This window comes from Myotis nattereri (assembly GCF_964212035.1).
Source record: "Myotis nattereri genome assembly, chromosome: 8".
Classification (NCBI taxonomy): Eukaryota; Metazoa; Chordata; class Mammalia; order Chiroptera; family Vespertilionidae; genus Myotis; species Myotis nattereri.
Genome location: NC_138083.1, coordinates 70242737 through 70263954, shown reverse-complemented (window position 1 = coordinate 70263954; position 21218 = coordinate 70242737). Strand labels below are relative to the sequence as shown.

Below are 21218 nucleotides of genomic sequence, written 5' to 3'. Positions count from 1 at the left end.
TCATCCTTGACATTCCTGTCACCTCATTTGTTAGATCCCTGTTTTTCAAATCTCCTTAGTTTAAACCCTCATTTAGGCAAAGTATGTTCTCCAGGCGTTTTCTGAGAAAAGAGTGAATGAGAAAAAATTTTGTAAGTCCTTGCATGTCTGAAAATGCTTTTATTGCTTAGCTGAGTATAAATTCTAGGTTCCAAATGGTTTTCCTTTAGACCAGCGGTTCTCAACCTGTGGGTCGCGACCCCTTTGGGGGTCGAACGACCCTTTCACAGGGGTCGCCTAAGACCATCGGAAAACACATATATAATTACATACTGTTTTTGTGATTAATCACTGCTTTAATTATGTTCAATTTGTAACAATGAAAATATATCCTGCATATCGGATATTTACATTAAGATTCATAACAGTAGCAAAATTACAGTTATGAAGTAGCAACGAAAATAATTTTATGGTTGGGGGTCACCACAACATGAGGAACTGTATTAAAGGGTCGCGGCATCAGGAAGGTTGAGAACCACTGCTTTAGACCCTTTCCCCAGAAAGCATTGCTCCTTGAGCTCAGGCACCCAGTGTTGCTGGTAAGCAGTTTGAGAGCATCTGATTCTTTTCTTTTGAAACAGTCTGTTTGCCTCTCTAGAAACTTTTAGGATTTTTTCCATTTTGAATTCTAGACGATTAGGAGACTGTGTCTAGCTACGGTCTCTGTTCATCTTTCTCAACACTCTTTAAACTGTTCAGTGGGAAGATGCAATCTTCCTTCAGCTTTGAGAATTTTTCCTCATGATTTCTTAGATAATTTCCTATTGTACTTTTCCCCCTTTCTATTCTTTTTCTGGAATTCCTGTTTAGTCTGATGGTGAACTTCCTGGATTATTGTTCTATAGAGAGATCCTTTTTTATTCTGTGAATATTTTCTCTATCTTTTGAAAGATTTCCTTCCTTTTTTTATTTTCCAGTCCTTATACTGAATTGTTCATTTCAGTATTCATATTATTAATTTCCAAGAGCCCAGTATTATCAGTTTATTTCATTTTTTATGGACACAGTATCTTCAGAATCTCTCTGAAGACATAAGAACTTTTTTTAAGCTTCTCATTTGTCCGAATTTCCTTTTTCATTGTAGGGACCGTTTTCTCTTTATTGTTTTCCTCGGTTGCCTCCTATACATGCCCCTACTGGTAGTCAAACCCATAACCTTTTAGTGCACAGGACGACGGACCAACCAACCGAGCCACCTGGCCAGGGCACATGATACTTTTTTAATTCATGTTATTGCTCCCTTTACCTCAAGCCTGGACTACCCAAGATTGGGTGTGGATGTGTGTGTGTGTGTGTGTGTGTGTGTGTGCGCACGCGCGTGCGTGCACATAGAAAACATTTACTGAGTTTCCTTTTCTGTACCAGTGGACAAGGGAGACATGTTGTTGCTCTCACGGAGTTTACAGCTTGGCAGGGAAAACAGATAACATATACTTACAATCACGTGGTAAGGGTTATGAGAGGAGAAACAGAGAGTGCCGTAGGACCGACACAGAAGCGGGAGCTACCTTGGCTCAGAAGGAAGTGACATTTAATCTGACATCTGATGGCTGAGTAGGATTTCTACGCACAGTGGCAAGGGAGCGCCTGGGATCGATAGAAGGACTTCCTACTGTTAGAGCACCAGGCTCTGCAGAGTCAGGAAGCCTGCCTTCTCTGCACTTGGCATCCCGCGTCATGAACAGGAGGTGATCACATGCCCTTCTCAGTTTTAAACATAACAAGGCTAAGATTGTTTAAAATTTACTCAAGAGTGAAGATCCATCTGTCCCAGAACTGCCCCAGTCAAAACCTGTCTTTAGCTGGTGGGAAGCGGATCATAAGAAAGCTGAAAAGGGCAGGGAGGGGCAGTGTGGTATCCCGCAAACCCCTCCCCGTTGTCAAGATGCATGCTCAGGCTTCCCTTCTCCTGCCAGCTGTTCATCGGACTTCAGAGGTAACCTGAGGGGGACAAGGAAGTGGAGCCTCAGAACATGGAACCCTGCAGAAAGCAGCCAGGGCACTCCCAAACCAACCAACAAAATGGAACATTTCTTCGTCACCTTTTTGGGGCTGACGACTCCCTCTCCTCCCCACCCCCACCCCCCACCCCCGCGCCCCAAATGACTTAAGTGCCTGATTTCAAAACATTGTTTTGAGTCTAGGTGTGATTCTTTCTGTGCCTGTACCCCAGGAGAATAACTGGTTATTTCTGAGTGGTAGGATGATGGGTGATTTTCCTCCCTTTTTTCTGTTCTTCTATATTTTGCTATTTTTTATAATCAATTATGATTATATTAGAGTATTATCTGGCATATGGTAAACATTTGATAAAAGTGTTTATGGATTTTTTATTTTAATAAGTGACTCATAGTATGTACAAAATGCTCATAAATTAGACACGGATCTTTTCCTTAAGAAGCTCAAATTATAGCAGAGGAATAAGATCTGCCCAGAAATAAATATGCCTCAAAAGAGAAGAGGAAAAGTTTCTTAAGAAACAGATAAAGTACTAAGGAAATTCAGAGGAGGGAGAAACTCCTTCCAGACAAGGGGCGAGGGGGTGAGAATTAAGGGCAGCTCTGTGCTATGAGGCAGCCAAAGTTTCCTTTGTCCTCCAGTGGAGCCGATCGTGCTGGCTGTGAGTCAGGGACTTAAAAATACAGCATGGGCTCTGTCACTTACCCAGTGAACCTTTGTAGGCTGGTCAGTCTCTGCACACGTCAGTTTCCACATTTGTAAGATGAGAATATTAATAATACCTCCTGCACCTGATTGTGGGGAGGATGACATAAAATGGTATTTATAGAGCGCTCAGCACCAGGCATGGCCCCGAAGTACATCTGCCGTTGTCAGAAGACAAAATGAGTGAGCTGCTGGTTCCGGTCCTCTGCATGGGTTCTGTCACAGGTGTACAGCGCCTCTGTAAGGACAGTGTTACCAAATACATGTTATAGAAAGAAACTGTATCTTTGCTTTTATGAATGGGCTCCTTACTATTATATTCATTCAAGTAACAAAACCTGCTTCACAGCACTGAGGGTGATGTCAGTAAGCTGACCTGTCAAGAGCCCATCCTCGTTTCCTGACACCACTTTGGCTTCTGGACTAAAGGCACAGCCAGACACTGGCCCGGCCTCCAGGCCCTCCCGGCTGAGTGCTGCTGCTGAGAGCATTCCAGCTGCTCTCGGCAGACTTTTCGTTCTGTGCTCATCCCGATGTTCTAAGAAACACTGGGCCCTTTTTCTGGCTTCCCAGCATTCTTAACCTGATTCATTTATTGTCACATCATCCTCAGGGCAGAGGATGGTGAAACTGAGTCAGAATTAGAAAATAATGTCTTTACAATTAAGATGCTACAGCTTCTTTTTGCAAGTATTTTTTAACTTGTAGTATGTGTTAGGCACGTATCCACTTAAGAATTTTGCAGGGTAAGTGTGATTTTAATTCTTGTTTTACAGTGGGAAACCAAGGCACATACACAGCTAGGTCAAGGTCATATACAGCGAGGAACAGGAAACCCAGGTCTCTGAGCCATTACCTGCTGCTTCCCTGGGGTACCAGGCTGGTCCTCTTCTTATCCCACTGCAGTCTCATACCAGCTGTGGGAAAGCCTTCAGGTTGGCAAACTCCAAGGTGGGGCAAAGTAGGTTTACAGTTGTGAATACATGAAACAGTTTACTCCTGTATTATTTATTAATTACTGTATTATTTTCCATTCAAATGACTGTAAACTTTTGCCCCACCCTATATGTAGCCTGCTGGCTTGGCCTTTTTTTGATGAGCATCAGAATTTTCTGAGAACTAATTAAAATTCTGGTTAAGTTACAAACGACCACAGCCTTACCCACACCTATAAATAGCTTCTTCTTTACCAATAGAGCTCCAACCCCAACTTCCCATCCAAGCAGCTTTAAGACAAATCAGATCTGTCTCTTTGGGGGAGAGGCGATTGAAGCCCAGTCTTGCTTCCAGGCCACACAGTATTTTGGTAGTAAAACAAGTAAGCACCACCTCTTACTTAGTGGCCCCAAATGTTTTCTTTAAGCAAAAGATTGCCCAGCTGACCCCGGGAAAACTCTCCCTCCCACATCTTGCCCATTTGTTTTAATAAGCTTCGCTCATTTTTCTAAGAAGAGATGATCCCAGTTAGAAATAAGGGCCAGACTCGGTGAAATAACCATTTTGAGAAGTAGCATTGGCATGTGTGCTGGCCTCATTAAGACTCATTTTCCAAGTCTGGCCCTTTCATCTTGAGCTGTGTGACCCCAGGCATGTCACTTCTCTGTGCTTCATTTTCCTGTTCAGGAATAGGGGATGAATAGTGTAGCCGCTGGGTACCTCATTCTCATAAAATGAGAATCAAATGAGGTTATGTACTACAGCAATGAGCGCTACCATCTGTCAACACTTAGTATGTGTCAAAAACTTACAGTTCCATTACATGTTATTTAATTCTCACAGTCCTAAAATGGAGGCCCTAGCATTCCATTTTATAGTAAACAAACAAACAAACAAACAAAAACCACCCTCAAGTCGCACAGGACTCAGATCCATGTCTCTGGCTCCTAAGTTGATGCTGACAATCACTATGCATGTCATTGCTTTCCGCTGCACGCTGAAGCAGAGAGGCTTAAATGTCTTCCCCACCAGGCACTCTACAAATGCACGCAGTTATTACCTCTTGTGGCCGCTGCTGTTCCATGCCAGTCCCTAAGGGTAGTTAAATTCTCTTCTTTATCTTATCTTCCAGTTTATGCTGCCTCTTTCAGTGTCCCCCAGGATTTGTTTAGTGAATTCTTTCGGGTTTTCTCCCAGAGAAACAGTTCTGCTAAATAAAGGGGGTAGGAGCCAGGCTGAGCCTGACCTCTTGAGCAGTGTCCTGTGACTATCCTGGGTTCTTCCCTCCCTCAAGCGTGGAGTTAGTCAGCTTGTGGTAAAATCCCTTTGTACTTGTTAAGCTCCTCAGTCACTGAATTGCAGAAGGGGAAGACATCAAAGCCGTTTTATTGATGGGGAAACTGAGTTCCAGAGAGAGGGGTGACTGACTTAAGGCTCTTCATTCAGTTGGGTGGGTGACTAAGATCAGAATCCAGTTCCTCAAGTTAAGACCAGCGCTCTCAAGCCTTGCATGTGGGCGCGTGTCATTCCCCGAAGTGAAGGAAAGCTCACGCACGCACGCACGGTGCCCAGCGTGCACCTAGAAAACTTCGGGGATATTAAGCACCTTGAAAAATTGAGCAGGAAAAAAGAGATGGGGGTGGGCTGAGAAGCAGATCTCCACCCTAACCTGGTGTATTATATACCAAAGACATTAGTTAAAATACTGCAGAGCAAACTAGGTGGCCCACGGTGACCGAGAGGCAAAGGGATTTGCCGGGAGCCCTGCAGTGAGTGGATAGGAAGCCTTCTGTCAGTAAGGCTCCAGTGTTGAAAATTGAAGGAAGGATGTTAGGCAAATGTGACGAAGGCTCGGGATGTAGTTACAGCCCCCTGGCTCCTTGTCCAGAGGAAATGGATCTCTCTGTGGACGGAGAGGTGGAAACTGAGCTGGGGAGCTGAGTGGTTGACATCATCAGGCTGAGCGTTGAATTACAACAAATGGGGACTTACTTGGCCGGAGACGTGGGAAACACCCACTAAACCCTCGAAGTGCCTTTTATTTAGCAGACACAGGGAAGAGGGAAAGGGTAAGAGAGAATCCTGCCTGGTCTGCTCAAAAGGGAAGTTTATCCTCAACAGGGAGGCGTTTTGAATCCTGGTTTCTTAAATTCTACCTGCACCTCTGACTGAGGACCCCTGGACTTTGAAGAAACTCTTTGCTCTCGTGAGTAGAACTTCATTCTCCACCGCCGGGAGAAGCGAGCTTGCAGGCAGAGCTCTCTGGAGAGCTTGCTTTTGTTGGTCACAAAGTGTCTATTTTTATATTATGATATATTATTGCTCTGAAAATTATGGCTTTGTCTGAAACTCCTTAGGACTAGAGTCTGAGCCTCAGGTCTCACAGATGGGCTCCATTCAAATGCTGTTTTACTTTTTACCCAAGAACGTTGGCAGAGTATCTAGAGCTTTAAAAGCAGCTCCTTGCGTCAAATAAAGGTGAAGAAATCCTCCCTAAGAAATTGGGGTTTGTAAAACTTTTATATTTTTTTTCTGATTGCAAAGATAGTACAAAAATTTTTAAACAATGCAGTGAGAAATGTCTCTCAAAGTGAAAATTTTCTACAGTATTTTCCTCATATAGTGGAGACTTACCCTTAGACATAAGATGGATATTTTAAACTTAAGATACAGGTCTGATTAGATTTTGTGAAGTTATCTCATCACATATACCCCAGTGCTGCCGTGGCCGTGTGGGCAACACCAAGATGGGAATAAGCTTTGGAAACCTTTAACTTCGGCTTTGTGATCTCTCTATTGCTTCCTTTTAGAAATTTGCTATTTATGCCTAGAAAAGAATCAGAACTTGTAAGCCCAGGGGCATTTTATTTGTCTGGTCTGTTTTCAGGATTTTTAATCCTGAACCCGGAGGGTGCCTGAGTGGAGGGTTCTCACATGGCTTGTAGCTGCTGTGTGTCATCACCTCCCCCCCTTGCAAGTAAAAGTAGTTGAAGAATCGCAGTTAAGGAGAAAACAAAGAACCACCCTGTATTAGAAGGGCCACCGGGAGAACTGTGTGCCCCTGGGCAAGTGTGTCCGGCTTCAGTTTCCTCGTTTGTATGTACTAGATGATCGCTGTAGTCCCAAGTTCAGCTTGAAATGAGCCATCCATGTGCCTTTCCCCTTTGAGGAGAGCCCTTAGGGCTTGAGAAGCAAAGTGCCCGCACACTGGTGCCTCTAGGAGAGTTAAAAGGAGGACACAAAACAGGCAGCATTAAGTTATTTCCGAGTTTTTGTAGTTTTGTCAGGTTTGGTGTTCCTGAAGAAAGAGAAAGTTTCAGCGTGCGGATGCGTGTGCATGCTCACACACGGGGGGAGGAGAGGGACTTAGCATGACGGAGCAACCCCTAAGTGCCACGCTCCATGCTATGCTCATCCCTCCATCACATGAGGTTGTCAGATCATTCCCTGGCTCACTGACTGCGGTGTCTCCACTGTATGTTCCCATATTATCCTGCACTCTTTCCACGGGCTGACCTGAACTGTGCTTACAGAATCACTGGCATGACTTCAGGTCACTGTTTCTGCTAGACCGTCTGCACCCTCTCTCTAGGTTACAGAAGAGACTATGTCTCTGCACCCCACTGCCTGGTGGAGAGCCTGGCACATGGCACAGAGGAGACAGCGACCGAATTTTAACTAAAAGCCCACACTAGGTCCCAGCTTGGCAAGAGAGAAGGAGGGAACGGGGGAAATCCTTTACTTGCTCCCTTCCCTTCATTTCACCTCGGCACAGCCTCCACCGCCACCGGGACCGGACAGAGGGAGCAAAGCACAAAGACAAGCAAAGGCAGGTGTCACATCTTGGATTGTGAATCTCCTAGGCTCCAGGTCTTGGTGATTCAGGGATTTTTATGTTTAAGGCCATCATAGACCCTAACCCTCAGGAAGGCATGGCATTTAAACACTGTTTGCATTAATTAAGATATGGGTTTCCAGTAGGATTCTCAAAGCCCCTCAGCCCTTGAAAGTGGACTGTTCCTGCCATGGAACTCCCCAGAGCATGGGCAGCCCCCCGGGATCTCGAGCCTTTGGATAATTTATAAAGTAACCTCTCCTCCTAAGGAGGTGATGAGGAGATAGTACTCTGGAAGTAAGTGCCCACGTGGTCCTTGTGGTTCCTGCCTGGGGTGGGGGAGTGGACGTGTGGCGGGATGCCTCAAAGGCCGCGCTCCAGGCCTTCCGGACGAGGTGGCTTTAGTTTCTTGTTCTGTGCTGTCAGCACTGTCTTCAGTGTGCTCATCCTCAGATAGTCCACCTGCCCCACAGTACGTTTAAGGCATCTCAGGAGAGGAGGTACGTTGTGGAAGAGACTATTATGTCCCAAGTTCTTGCTTGGCTTTTATATCTCCCTGAAATACCTGTCACACACAGGGCTGGGCATCTTGCAAACAGGGTGAAGCAAAAGTAGATTTACAGTTATTCATGTGGAAAATAATACAATCTTTTTTATTAGAAAGAGAAAGGGTGAGAGAGAGGGAGAGAAACATCTATTTGTGGTTCCACATATTCACACGCATTCAGTGGTTGATTATTGTATGTGCCCTGATCTAGGATTGAACCCGAAACCTTGGGGTATCGGAAAGTTGCTCTCACCAACTGAGCTGCCTGGCCAGGGCTACAATAATTAATAAATAATAACACAAGAATAAGCTCTGTGTTTCACATATTAACAACTGTAAACCTACTTGGCCGCACCCTGTGCTTCGATTCCTTTCAGTCTTCACAGCAATGATGTGAAGCAGAGGTTATTTTCATTTTACACATAGAAGAGTCACAGAGGTGAAGTCACTTGCCCTGGGTCTCTCAGCTAACAGCGAACAGGTAATAAATAGCTGCATTTCCCAGGAGAGCTGGCCCTCCTGAGGCCTGGATTCCCACTGCACTGCGCTGGCTTTCCTGTATCACCTGAATCTCAGCTTCTCCATCATGAAACGAAGCGTGAAGCAGAGTCAGAAGTCAGAGTGGTTTGGGTTTTTATTTTTATTTGAATTTGAATGTCTTAGGTGGGTGTGTTCTCTCATTTATTACCACCTGTGCCGTTCCCTGCCCCGTCTGTTGCACTCTCTGGTCTCCAGCCTGTCCCTTGGCCCCCATGGGCATTCGCCTTTTCCACCCCTGGACTGGATGGTGTCCACCGTTCCTGTCACTTTAGACAACTTATGGTTCAAGGAGAAACTGGCGAGGGTGGCAGTAAGAGCTCTACCCTCACCCCCTCCTCACTGAGACCTCTTAAACAGACTACCTCCTCTCACAGAGCCTGCTTCTCTTCTGTAAAGTCGGGGTCACCATATACCTGTCTCAAAGGGTACCCTGAGGATGAAATAGGATAGAGCTAGTATGAACTTAATTGGTACACAGATACACGCTCGGGATTAGCTGCTGTATGGTTTCCAGAGATCATGTTAGCCAGTGTATACAGGCACCTGTCCCCTCTGTCAGAGGATGGCATTTGTCTGAGGAATTTGAAGTCATCTTCGACCTCAGCGTTGTTGAAACCCCCTGTGATGAGCCTGGAGCTGCCACTTTGGCCTTTCAAACCGAGCCTCAGCACTACTTCCTGTCACCCAGTCAGGTGCTGACCCAAGCGCAGAAGTGGGTGCTGTCCTAGGACCAGGCGACCTGGCCCAGCCTCTTAAGGAAGAAGCTGGTGGCAGGTGTTACTTTCGGAGTGTGACAGAAGCCAAGCTGCCCAATTAACTCTGCTGTTTTGACGAGGAGCCAGAGGTGATTCCTAAGTGGAGACAGACATGGAAAATCCAAAGTTCTTGGAAACGAATCACCCACCATGACTCAAAGCTGAGCTCACTGCCTCCTGGAAGTCGCACACGTCTTAGGAAGACTTGGAGTGTCTGCTCCTTCGGGGAGAGGCTTCTTTGGAAGCTGCGGTCAGCTGGGATGCGGAATGATTCCCAGTTGCACACTTAAGTGCATCCGCTCTTACTGGAGGAAGCCAGCATTCCTGACTTTATTTGAAAGGAGTCCCTTTAATATTCCAAGATCGGAAGTAACAAAGCTCTCAGAGAGGGGGGCCCAGAAGGGTGGCCGCAGAAGCTCACTCGTCTAGGGATTTAAATTTCCTGCCCTTGCCTTCTGTTGGCTCTTTCAAAAAACACACCAGCCAATCTCCTTTTGCTCTCCTCTCCCGCTTGTAGTTACCACCCTTGGGTTCAGGGGGAAGGGCAGCTCTGCAGGTTGACTGGTACATTCTGCCTGTGTCGCTCACATCCTCACCATCTGGTTTATTTCCTCCTCATCCACCATCTTCCTTCCCCACCAGGGCTATTACCCTAAACTGCCTGATCCCATCTAACACCTCACCATTGTGTTTAGAACTTCATAGATGTGGTCTCTGACATTCAATAAACTATACTGAGGGCCAGCTAGTACTAAGCACGAGGCCAGGGCAACAGGCTGATTAGGAGACAGCCTCTGTTCTCGTGGAGCTCTTAGTGCATCAGGGAATACGGGCAGGTGAATGAATCATTGCAGGATGGAGGTCCTGGCCTCGAGCTGGGTTGGTTACTCCCAAGCTTTCCCTCCATTTCCTGACTCTCGGAGCTTTGCCAGCATTGCATTACGGAGAAAAGAGAGCTGCCCCTGTTGCAGCTTTTACTCCAGGCACTTTCCTGTCCCACAAGGCTTCAGACAAAGAAAGGCAGTATTCATAAAATGCTGTCCCCGCCCCCCGTCCCCCACCCCCCAAACACACACTGAGAACCCTAAATCTGCAGTCCCAAGTTTAGCGAGGAAACGGGTGGTGATTTTGTAGTCTAAAATCACCACTGGATTTTCTGTTGGTTCCTTTTTATAGCATTTATTGTGTGGGTTTGCTTTTTCAGATTACAAAATTAGAACATGTTCATGGAAGGAAAGCTAGACAGTTCAGAAAAACACACCTAAATCATCACCCACTGATTTCACCTCTCTGATATTTTGTTTTGTTAATCCTTACCTGAGGATATTTCTTCCATTGCTTTTCAGAGAATGTGGAAGGGAGTGGGGGGGCGGGGGGTGATGGGAAAGAGAGAGTGAGAGGAGAGAGAGACATTGATGTGAGAGAGACACATTGACTGGTTGCCTCCCAGCAACTCTGCCAGTTATGTCGTGCCCTTGACTGGGAACTGAACCCTTCAGGGCGTGGGCTGATGCTCTCTTCTCTGGTTTTTTAATGAGGTGTGGCGAGGTCAGAGGGCATGAACTTTTTTAATTTTTTTTATTTTTAAATATATTTTATTGATTTTTTTACAGAGAGGAAGGGAGAGGGATAGAGAGCCAGAAACATCAATGAGAGAGAAACATCGATCAGCTGCCTCCTGCACACCTCCCACCGGGGATATGCCCGCAACCAAGGTACATGCCCTTGACCAGAATCGAACCTGGGACCCTTGAGTCCGCAGGCTGACGCTCTATCCACTGAACTAAACCGGTCAAGGCAGGACATGAACTTTTTTAGATCTAATACAAATTTCCAGTTGGCACCAGAAAGCTTCTACCTATATACGCTCCCATTAGCATGCTGTTCCCTCCCCTCCTCTCACCCACACACTACCACTGTACCTCAAGTTTAGTTCTGATTTTAATTTCTCCCTGGGCAGAGTCGGTTTGCCTGTCTCTAAGGTGCTCACGTTTTTAGGTGCTCAGACCCTTGGGTAGGAGGAACCAGTGTCTATGGTTAGTTAGGGGTTGCAGCCTTCATGTGTACTTTCCTGAATATGCATGAACTCATTCACCTTTGTGTTAGGCATTATGCAAGGTGCTCTGGGGAATACCTATGTAAGTAAGACTTATAAGTAGCTCAGAGGCCAATAGGTAAAGAAGTCTCGGATAACTCTAACACATGTGATTACTAGAGGCCTGCAGGATTGAGCTGAAACTGGCCCTCCGACATCCCCCGAAGGGTCCTGTGCCAGAAGCCGGTCCATCCTTGCTGCTTGACACAGTCGTTGCAGGAAAGAAACATCTGCACAGCATATGTTTCAAGGGACCTGGCGTATATGGCATACTATTCTTAATATGTTTGCTCACCTTCTTGGTGCTATGTGTTTTAACCAAGGTCACCTCTCCAAGAAAGGTTGTTTCCCCAGGTAGGGATTTTTCCCTGAAGTTAGGGAGGGAATAAAACCCCTTAACTAAATGCCAGGCGGGTAGTTAATCACTTTAACTACGAACAATCACCCTTAAGCTACATAATCTTTACTCCTTAGAATGGAGATAAGAAACGCCCTAACCTTTGGAATAGAAATTGACAGGATTCAAATCAACTGGTATAAATACAGATGTAACAAGACAATAAAACACAGAACTTGGCTGAAGATCCTGGCTAGAGATCCTGGCTAGGCTGCTGATCAACTGAACTCTGTCTCCGTGTCATTCCTTCTTCACCGACTCCGTCCACACCTTTGGGGACCCCTGGACCTGCTGGCGTTGGATCCCAACAGTCCTGGATTGTGAGAGGATGCAGGCCAGGCCAAGGGACCCCACCAGTGCACGATCAGGGGATGGTGAGGGGTGTGGGAGGTTGGCCAGCTGGGGAGGGACCACAGGAGGGCCCCAGGGCGTGTCTGGCCCATCTCACTCAGTCCCCATCAGCTGGACCCCAGCAGCAAGCTAACCTACCGGTCAAAGCATCTGCCCCCTGGTGGTCAGTGCACGTCATAGCAACTGGTCAACCGGTCGACTGCCCCCTGGTGGTCAGTGCACATCAAAGCAAGCGGTTGAGCAGCCTTAGCATATTACGCTTTGGTTGGATGGAAACTTAGAATATTAGGCTTTTATTATATAGGATGTCCCTCCCCCAAGAGAGGGACAGTGCTGTGCCTGAGAAGGTAGAGGGACAATAGCATTTGAGATGAACCTTCAACTCTCTTCAATAAATTTTCATATGTTTATCCAGTATCTGTTGAGCATCTAATATCTGCCAGGCACTGGGCAAGTTGATAGGTGGACAATGTTACATAAAACAGGCCTGGTCCTCCCTCACATGAAGCTCACAAGGACAGGCAGTGGTGTTATGAAATGAACAGTGTGAGTGATGGATGAGGAGGAGAGTATAGTCGGGGCAGGCTGGCTTGAAGAGGTGGTGTTTAAACCAAAATGAGGAGTCAGTTATGCCAAGAGCTAAGTCAGGCAGTGGGGGGAAGAGGGGAGCTATAGAGTGGGAAAGAATAATCCAGGCAGAGAGGTCCACATGCGAAAGGGTCCAGAGCAGGAAAGCATGTGGGATGTTGGGGAAACTGAAAGGAGGCTAACGCATAGAGGGAAAGAGAAGGTAGCAGTGGGTGAAGGGGAGGTTAGGAGAGGGTTAAGAGATTTGGGAAGGGGCCTCGTGATGCCGGGGCTTTTCCTTCCCTTATTCAGCAGCTGTATTCCAGTGTATAAGCAAAGGTTCCCTCTAACATGGCATGGAGTATTACTCCTAGTTTAGAATTTTTTCATAAGGGGCAGGAAGAATCTGTCCCTCCCAAGATCCTGTTTTTATTCATTGGCTTGCCTGTGGTTCCTCCTTCTGTCTGACACATCAAACTTGAGCTTCCTGCTGGACTTGGGGTTTGGAGACCTGAATTTGTATTGCAGCTTTGTTACAACTGCTGAATGCTCAAAAGATCCATAACTTGTCTGGGCCTCATTTTTGCCTGTATATGGGAATGAAACTGATCTGATCCCAGGGTCGTTGTAAAGATCAAGTAGGATATCTTAAAGTGCTTTGTAAGTCATGAAGTGCTTTAGAAATGTGAGGTATCTTTATTTGTTCAAGGAAATATTTATTACCAATGACATCAAATAACAAGTTAAAAGCAGAGCATTCTACCAGGGAAGGCAAAGTGTACCTTCCAGATAACTGAAACGGCAGATTCAGCATAGGTAGCTAGCTCTCCTTCAAGAGCTTGTTATAAATGCTATTCTTCTTTTTTCTTGTACTGGGCTAACCCATTTCCTCTCCTTCCTCCTTCCATCAAAAATGGTTTGCAAAACAATCCATTTCACTTCTCTAAATTCCAGGACCCATCTGATATGGAGCCTTGTGAGCAGAGTTGCTGCAGTTTTCAGGGCTTTGGTTCCCAGCAGACCGTACACTCCCAGGAGTGTATTTAATTGGGTTTGGGGGAGGAAGGCAATCAAGGACACTGAGCCACTGAAAACAGTCACCAGCACAGAACCAGCCCACACACTGCCTACACAGGGCAGTTTCAAGGCTAAAGTTTTAGGCTTTCCTTTGGATTAAAAAAAAGTGGGTTTTATACAAGCACAGATTTTTTTTATGTATTTATTGATTTGAGAGAGAGAGAAAAGTCAGTTGTTTTATTCCACTTATTTATGCATTCAGTGGTTGATTCTTGTATGTGCCCTGACTGGGGATAGAACCTGCAATCTTGGAGTAGTGGGATGACACGCTAACCAACTGAGCTACTGGCCAGGGCAATAAGAGGCATAAATGCTTAGGAAATAAAGTACGCATTCCCCCCCCCCCCCCGCCCCCATGGAGTTTTTTTTTTAATTGTTCTATTTTGACCAAAAAAAAAAAAAGTGATAAGTACAGTTAACTATTCCATGTATAGATAAATGGGGAGAAGATTAAAAATGGCGGCAGAGTAAGTGGATGCTGCACGGACATGCTCCTAGGAACGAACTGGTATTACAACTACTAGTAAAATACAGGAAAACTTCCTGAGTAATCAACGGGAAACTTGCAGGAGAGAACCCTGACAGCTGAGGACTGAAAGTGGAGACCGCATAGGGACTGGTTTATTGCATGTAACATTATTATATTTAAAATTGTTTTTCTTGAACATAAAAAAAATCAGAAGAAAAAAAAGATAAATGGATAGTGTATAACATAGTTTACTAGTGTTCTTTCTCTGCTCTCATATGTTTCTTTTTTATTATTTTTATTTTCTTCATTATTTTCCCCTGAAGTAATGAATGTGCTCATTGTAACTAATCAAGCAACTGGAAGATGTATAAAGAAAGAGTTATTCTCTCTCCTCCTTCTAGTCCCCATTTCCATCGTTTGAAATAACCAGTGTCATCAATCTGGTGTTTATCAGTCCATACCTTCTTCAAGCTCCTATATAAGTGGATATAGGGTGTGTCTGTGTGTATTTGTTTGTCAGAATGGGATCATACTTTTATTATTTTGCAATTTATTTGTCTAATACATTACAGGTAGGTATAACTCCAAGTCACTCCTGTAATTATTCAGGGCTATAGATCTGGAGGTATTACAATATATTCAGCCATTCATCTTTGACAGATATTCAAGTTCTTGCCCATTATTTTTTTTCCTACTAGAATATTGTTTCATTAAATGTCTTCACATACAAATCCTCTACTGGTGCTTTTATTTTTACAGGTTACATTTTCAAAAATAATATTTCTGGATCAAAGGGTATATGTTTTAATATTTTAATAGATAATACTATCCTACTTTACAAAGAGGTCTTAATTTACATTCTCCCCAGAAATATATGAGTAGTACTTCCATTTCCCTAAATCTCTTTTTTAAATATATTATTATTGATTTCAGAGAGGAAGGTAGAGGGAGAGATAGAAATATCAATGATGAGAGAGAATCATTGATCAGCTGCCTCTTGTACGTCCCCTACTGGGGACCAAGCCCATAACCCAGGCATGTGTCCTGACCAGAATTAAACATTGACCTCCTGGTTCATAGGTCGAACCTCAATCACTGAGCAACACCGGCCAGGCCGTTTCCTAAATCTTTACCAATATTAGATATTCGTTCCCTTCTTCTCTCCCACCCTCCTCCTTCCTTCCCTCCCTCCATCTCTGTTGTTTTATTTTGTGACCAAGCTGATGGGGGGTGGCAGGGGATGGTGTCTTATAGATTTTTACTTTGTATATTCCTTACTACTAGTGAGATTAAACCTTGCTTCATGTTAATTGGCCATTTCACTTTCTTCTGAGTTTCCTTCACCCCATTTTTCCAGGGAATTGTTAGCTGTTTTCTCAAGTTATAGGAGTTGTTTATATATTTATATATCAAGGATTCTATGTGTGTTGCAAATATTTTTTCCTAATCTATTATGTTGATTAATTTTTTTCACTAAATTTATAGAAAATTTTAACTTTTTTATTGTAAAATATCTATTTTTGATTTTTCTCTTCATAGTGTCTAGATTTTTCACCTTGTTTAAGAGTAGTTTCTACACCTTAAAGTTATATAAATAATTTCTTAAATGTTCTTCTAATACTTATACGGTTTTAATTTAATTCTGAACCTTTAATACCTTTAAAATTTATGTTTATACATAGTGTGAAGTAGCAGTTAAGCTTTGTCTTGGATATGCCAATATCATTTACTAAATAAACCATCTTTTCTCTTTTGCATTGAAATCCCATCCTTTATTGTGTCTATTTCTGGAATTGCTAGTTTGGTTCACAGATGTTTTTACCTGTTCTTATGTTAATACCGTGTCTTTTTATTATAATGTTTTTATAGTAAATTTTTATTTTCTCATAAAAAATCCCCTAAATATTTATTTTTTATAATTTTATTTCCTACTTCTTGGCTAATTTTTCTTGGATATTTATTATTCCCATATGAACTTCAAAGTAATTTTATCCATTCCCTCCCCGTTAATTCCAAAAACCCCCATTAATATTGTTATTGAAATTTAATTAACATTATGCCGTAATTTTGGAAGGATTGACATTTCTTAATAATTAGCCTTTTCTACCCAGAAGCATGCTAGCTGGTTTGGAATATATTCATCCTATTTGTATATTTTGTTATTTTACCTTTAAAATCTCAGTAGGCATCATGAATATGTTGTTTAAAGTAAAACAGTATTTCTGTGTTTGTCCTGTATAATCAAGAACCTTATAAAGTTTTAATTCTCTTCATCTTCAATGTTATTCCTATAAAATATGTACTATTGTCAAATTTGTTTTTATCTCCTCATTAGCTGCATTTTACTTAATCAGTACTTCCTTCAGTTTACCAATACAATTACTAATTTCTTTGCTCACTATTGATTCTAAAATCTCACTTATTTTGTGTTCAGTTTCTTTCTGTTGGAGAATGTTCTTTAGTCCCTGAATGGTAAACTTGCTCAGTCTTTGTCTAGAAATGTCTTTTGCCTTCACTCTTGCTATTTTTAAATTGTGGATAGTCTGCATGTATAATGATCATGAAAGTTGTGCATGCCTCTTTTAAAGTTTTCAGTCAAAACAGAAATTGTTAATGTAAAAAGTGAAAGTCTTTCATTCCCCCCCCCTCCCCCCAGTTTTTGAGTCTCAGAGAGAACTACCATTTATAGTTTGCTCTTTGCTTTTTTCTATGTAGATACAAAAAAAAGTGTATGTACACAAATGCTGTACTTTTTTAAGGCACAGTCATGTTCATACTTTCATTAAAAAGCAATAATATATACCATCTTATACTACTTTTTAACAATACAGCATGTACTTCTTTCCATGTCAGTACAACAAAATCTCCCTCACTCTTTGGAATGACTTCATAGTTTCTCATTGTATGGATATGCCATTATTTAACTTTTCTTATTAACAATTACATTGTTTCCTCTTTTTTTGCTTTTCCATATTATGTTTTACTGCATGTATTTTCATTCATGTGACCCTCTCTATAGTATAAGTTCCCAGGTGTTTGACCCAAAGGGTGTGCATATTTAACATGTTGTTAGATATTGTTCGTTTGTCTTCCCAAAAGATTCTTTCCGTTTATAACCCTGGAGTATGATGGGCTCTAATTATTTTTTTTCCTTCTGTTTCCTTAGAATTTCCACGCTGATTTGTCAACATTGGAAAATCTGCAGAGATGCAAGCAGGAAGAAGAAACTAAACCAGGTGGGTAATCATATTGTTCACACCGCTCTGCTGTGGCACCGCGAGTGTTCGCCTGAAACCTTTATTTCTGTTTGAAGAAAGAGATGATGGAAGCTCCAAATGAAATTAGACAGGAATTTTGGCCCCATGAAGAAAAGGCAGGATGGCCCTTGTCAAAAGTTATATGACATCACACTGCAATTTCACAGTGATGATTCCATTTACAGACAGTTTCTGTATAGCATCGGGAAGAGCAATTGCTTCTGATGGCTTAAAAGAAAATGGTTTCTTTAGCCATCTGCTTAAGCAGATGGAATCATACACAGGAGTTTTTACAAATATGGGTATGATGTCAACTTTCCTGTCTGCCAGTTGTTTGCTGTGAAGCTATTTTCACAAAGACAAGGGCACACTATTGTGATTTTAATGCTGTGATAGAGGAGCAAAAGCAAGCAAAACCCAGCCCAAAGAAACGAGCTCTGTCCGCTGGACTGTTGAAGAGAGATGGCTCAGGTGCCCTCCAGTTGGAAGCAAAATGCAATTCATAGAACAGAGTGGCCTGAAGTATGGCCACCTTGGGTCAGTGTTTATATTGCTATGGCATCTAAACATTTCTGGCGTAGGTTAATAGTTTTTTACCAGCTTGTGACCCATGCTTCATCCACTTCCCCTACACCCCTACCTGCACACCCCCTTTCAGCGCCATCTCCTTGCAGTTAGAGGAGAATCTCCAGCCTTTGTTTCTCTGTTCAAGTCCTAGTAGTCCCGGGAGTGTGGGGGATTTCCAGCTCCTTTGAATTCCCCTTCATGGCTTAGCCATCCTCCCTCACCTCTCCCAAGAGTCCCCTTCTCCGGCTGGCAGCTGCCCTGGAGCTGGAACTCCCCAGCTACTTATCAGCAAGGCTTCTGGGCCTGGCCATACAGTAGCTTCCCAAACCACCAGGCTTGCGTCCTGTTCTGACTCAGTGCCCCTGGGAATCCCCTGGATGCAGATGTTTGTGGTAATTGGGATGTGGCAGTCTGTCCCAGGACTGCTTATCTGGCCAGGGCCGGCTTAGGAGGGCAAGCCTGCAAAGGGCCTGCTGTTTGAGCTGCTGTGGGAACGTCGGAGGCTAGAGCCACCTAACCTTGAGAGTGCTTGGGTTGTATGAAGGCTAGAGCTGGGCTTTTTAACCAGGGCTTTCTGGTTGGCTTCTGGGATTTTGGAGCCCCTTGTAACCTTGGGTACAACTTTGTATGTACCCATGCCTGCACACGTGCACACACACACAAACACACACACACCCTTTTCTGAGCAGAATGTCCATTGCTTTCCTCAGATTCTCAGGTGTGTCTGTGACCTCTGAATCGTAAGGACCACTGGTCTAGAGAGAGTGTAAAGTGCTGTGGGCCACTGTGTATCCTCGGGCACCAGCCTGTCAGACACCAGGGTCATGTGAGACCTAACCAGGCCTTTAGGCTTTTCTCTTTAGGGTGAACTGGTATTACTAAAACTCAGAGCCACCCCATGGATGTTCCAAAGTCCAGTCATGAAATTGTACCCCCGGCCCCTGTTTTATTTCACCGAACACACTGAGTATACTGAACATGCTGTGTGGATTTTCAGGCTTAGGGTCCATAGCTCACAAGGCAGCTAACTGACAACATCAAGAAAAGTATTAGTAGCTAAAATTCAATCTGGGTTACCATTTCCAAGGACAGAATTAAATGCTTTATGCACATTATCTTATGTAATCCTCACAGCCCTCCATTGAGATTGGTTCTGTTATTTTACATATGGAGAAACTGAGGCATAGAGAGATCTAGTAATTTTGCAGAGATCACACAGCCAATAAGTGATCACACGGACTTCAGTAAGTGATACATGACCAGAGCACATGAATTTAATCACCAAGCTTAAACTAAAATTAAAAGGCCTTGTTAGAAGAAAATAAATAAGCAGACAAAACATGGGGCTGTTTAGTGTAGGTCAAACAGCCCTGTATGTTATAATACTGAAAGCATTGCTGTGTTATACCAGATTTTAAAAACTATGCTCTCAGCAGTGATCTTAAATCATTAAGGAAAGGTTAGGGGGAGCCCTAACTGGTTTGGCTCAGTGGATAGAGCGTCGGCCTGCGGACTGAAGGGTCCCAGGTTCGATTCCGGTCAAGGGCATGTACCTTAGTTGTGGGCACATCCCCAGTAGGAGGTGTGCAGGAGGCAGCTGATCGATGTTTCTCTCTCATCGATGTTTCTAACCCTTTATCCCTCTCCCTTCCTCTCTGTAAAAAATCAATAAAATATATTAAAAAGAAAAGGTTAGGGGGTGGTAGAAGAGGGCCAAAGGGAGGATAAATGGTGATAGAAAGAGACTTGACATTGGGTGGTGAACACACGATGCAATATACAGATGATGTATTATAGAGCTGTACACTTGAAACCTGTATAATTTCATTAACCAATGTCACCCCAATTAATACAATAGGAAAAAGAAAATGTTAGCAAGTAGTACCTTAATGCATTAGTGCAGCCGTGGGCAAACTACAGCCCGCAGGCCAGATCCGGCCCGTTTGAAATGAATAAAACTTAAAAAAAAAAAGACCGTACCCTTTTATGTAATGATGTTTACTTTGAATTTATATTAGTTCACACAAACACTCCATCCATGCTTTTGTTCCGGCCCTCCGGTCCAGTTTAAGAACCCATTGTGGCCCTCGAGTCAAAAAGTTTGCCCACCCCTGCATTAGTGCAATACATGAGAAGAATTTCTATCCATTATAATTCAAATGAGTTTTTATAGCTTTATTATGATATAATTCACATACCATACAATTCATCCATTTAAAGTGTACTATTCAGTGGCCTTTAGTATATTCACAGAGTTCTGCATCCATTACCATAATCAATGTAAGAACACTTTCATTGCCCCAAAGAGAAACCCCACACCCTTTACTTATCACCCTCCCAGCCCCCCAATTCTTCCCAGTCCTACTCAACCACTAATCTACTTTCTCCATATAACATTTGATTCTTAAAAGAGTAACAGTGTGGGAATCTTGGTGATCTGGAGTGAGTCATTCCCTAAAGATTAATTACACAAATGAAATTTGACTCAATGTCTTACAAATGGTTTTATTAGCTAAGAAGCTACAAGCTCAAATTTGGAGTTGATGTAGGCAAGAGACAAGTTTTTTTTCTGAGTAATTCCACTTACCAGCCTCACCTGTCAAATAGGCTTTTCTCAGTTCCTGTCTGTAAAAGGGTGATGGCTTTGTGGGCACACATTTCTCCATTGGCCTCTGAACCAGTGGTGGTTCAGCACGGGATCTTTTTTGTTATCTGAATCGCAGGCTTGGTTTCTCTCTGCCTTGCTGTAGTTGTTGATGAGAAGGGCACTCATATAGAAGCATGTCACTCTGAAATTCAGGAGGCAGCACGCACAGAATCCTGTCAGCACACTCTCTTGAGCTGTTTCATGTTGGCAGATTCTGTGTATATCTCTCTTGACTCATTCATTCGATCATTGTTTTGAGAAGCATTTATTAGGTCTGTGCAGCAAGCACTGTGGTAGGTGCTGAGTAAATCACTCTGAAAGTCCGTCTTCCCCATTATTATACTACTAGAGGCCTGGTGCACAAAATTCGTGCACAGGTGTGGTCCCTAGGCCTGGCCGGCGATAGAAGCGCGAGCATCTAACGTGGAAAGGCAGGTCCTGGCTAACCCCTGGGCCCTGGGCAGCACCTGGGGCC

General features: G+C 43.6%; 1 protein-coding gene across 4 annotated transcripts in view; it reads left to right on the top strand.

Moving 5' to 3' along the window:
* Nucleotides 1-21218, top strand: part of PKIG (cAMP-dependent protein kinase inhibitor gamma) — a 64074-nt gene that overhangs the window by 29241 nt on the left and 13615 nt on the right. For 3 of the 4 annotated variants that reach the window (XM_081097899.1, XM_081097901.1, XM_081097902.1), the window contains one exon: nucleotides 17439-17508. The gene's annotated coding sequence lies outside the window, so the exon portion shown is untranslated. Of the gene's footprint in view, nucleotides 1-5686; nucleotides 5846-17438; nucleotides 17509-21218 lie in introns of those variants that run through there. The other variant, XM_081097900.1, reaches the window with a different exon arrangement.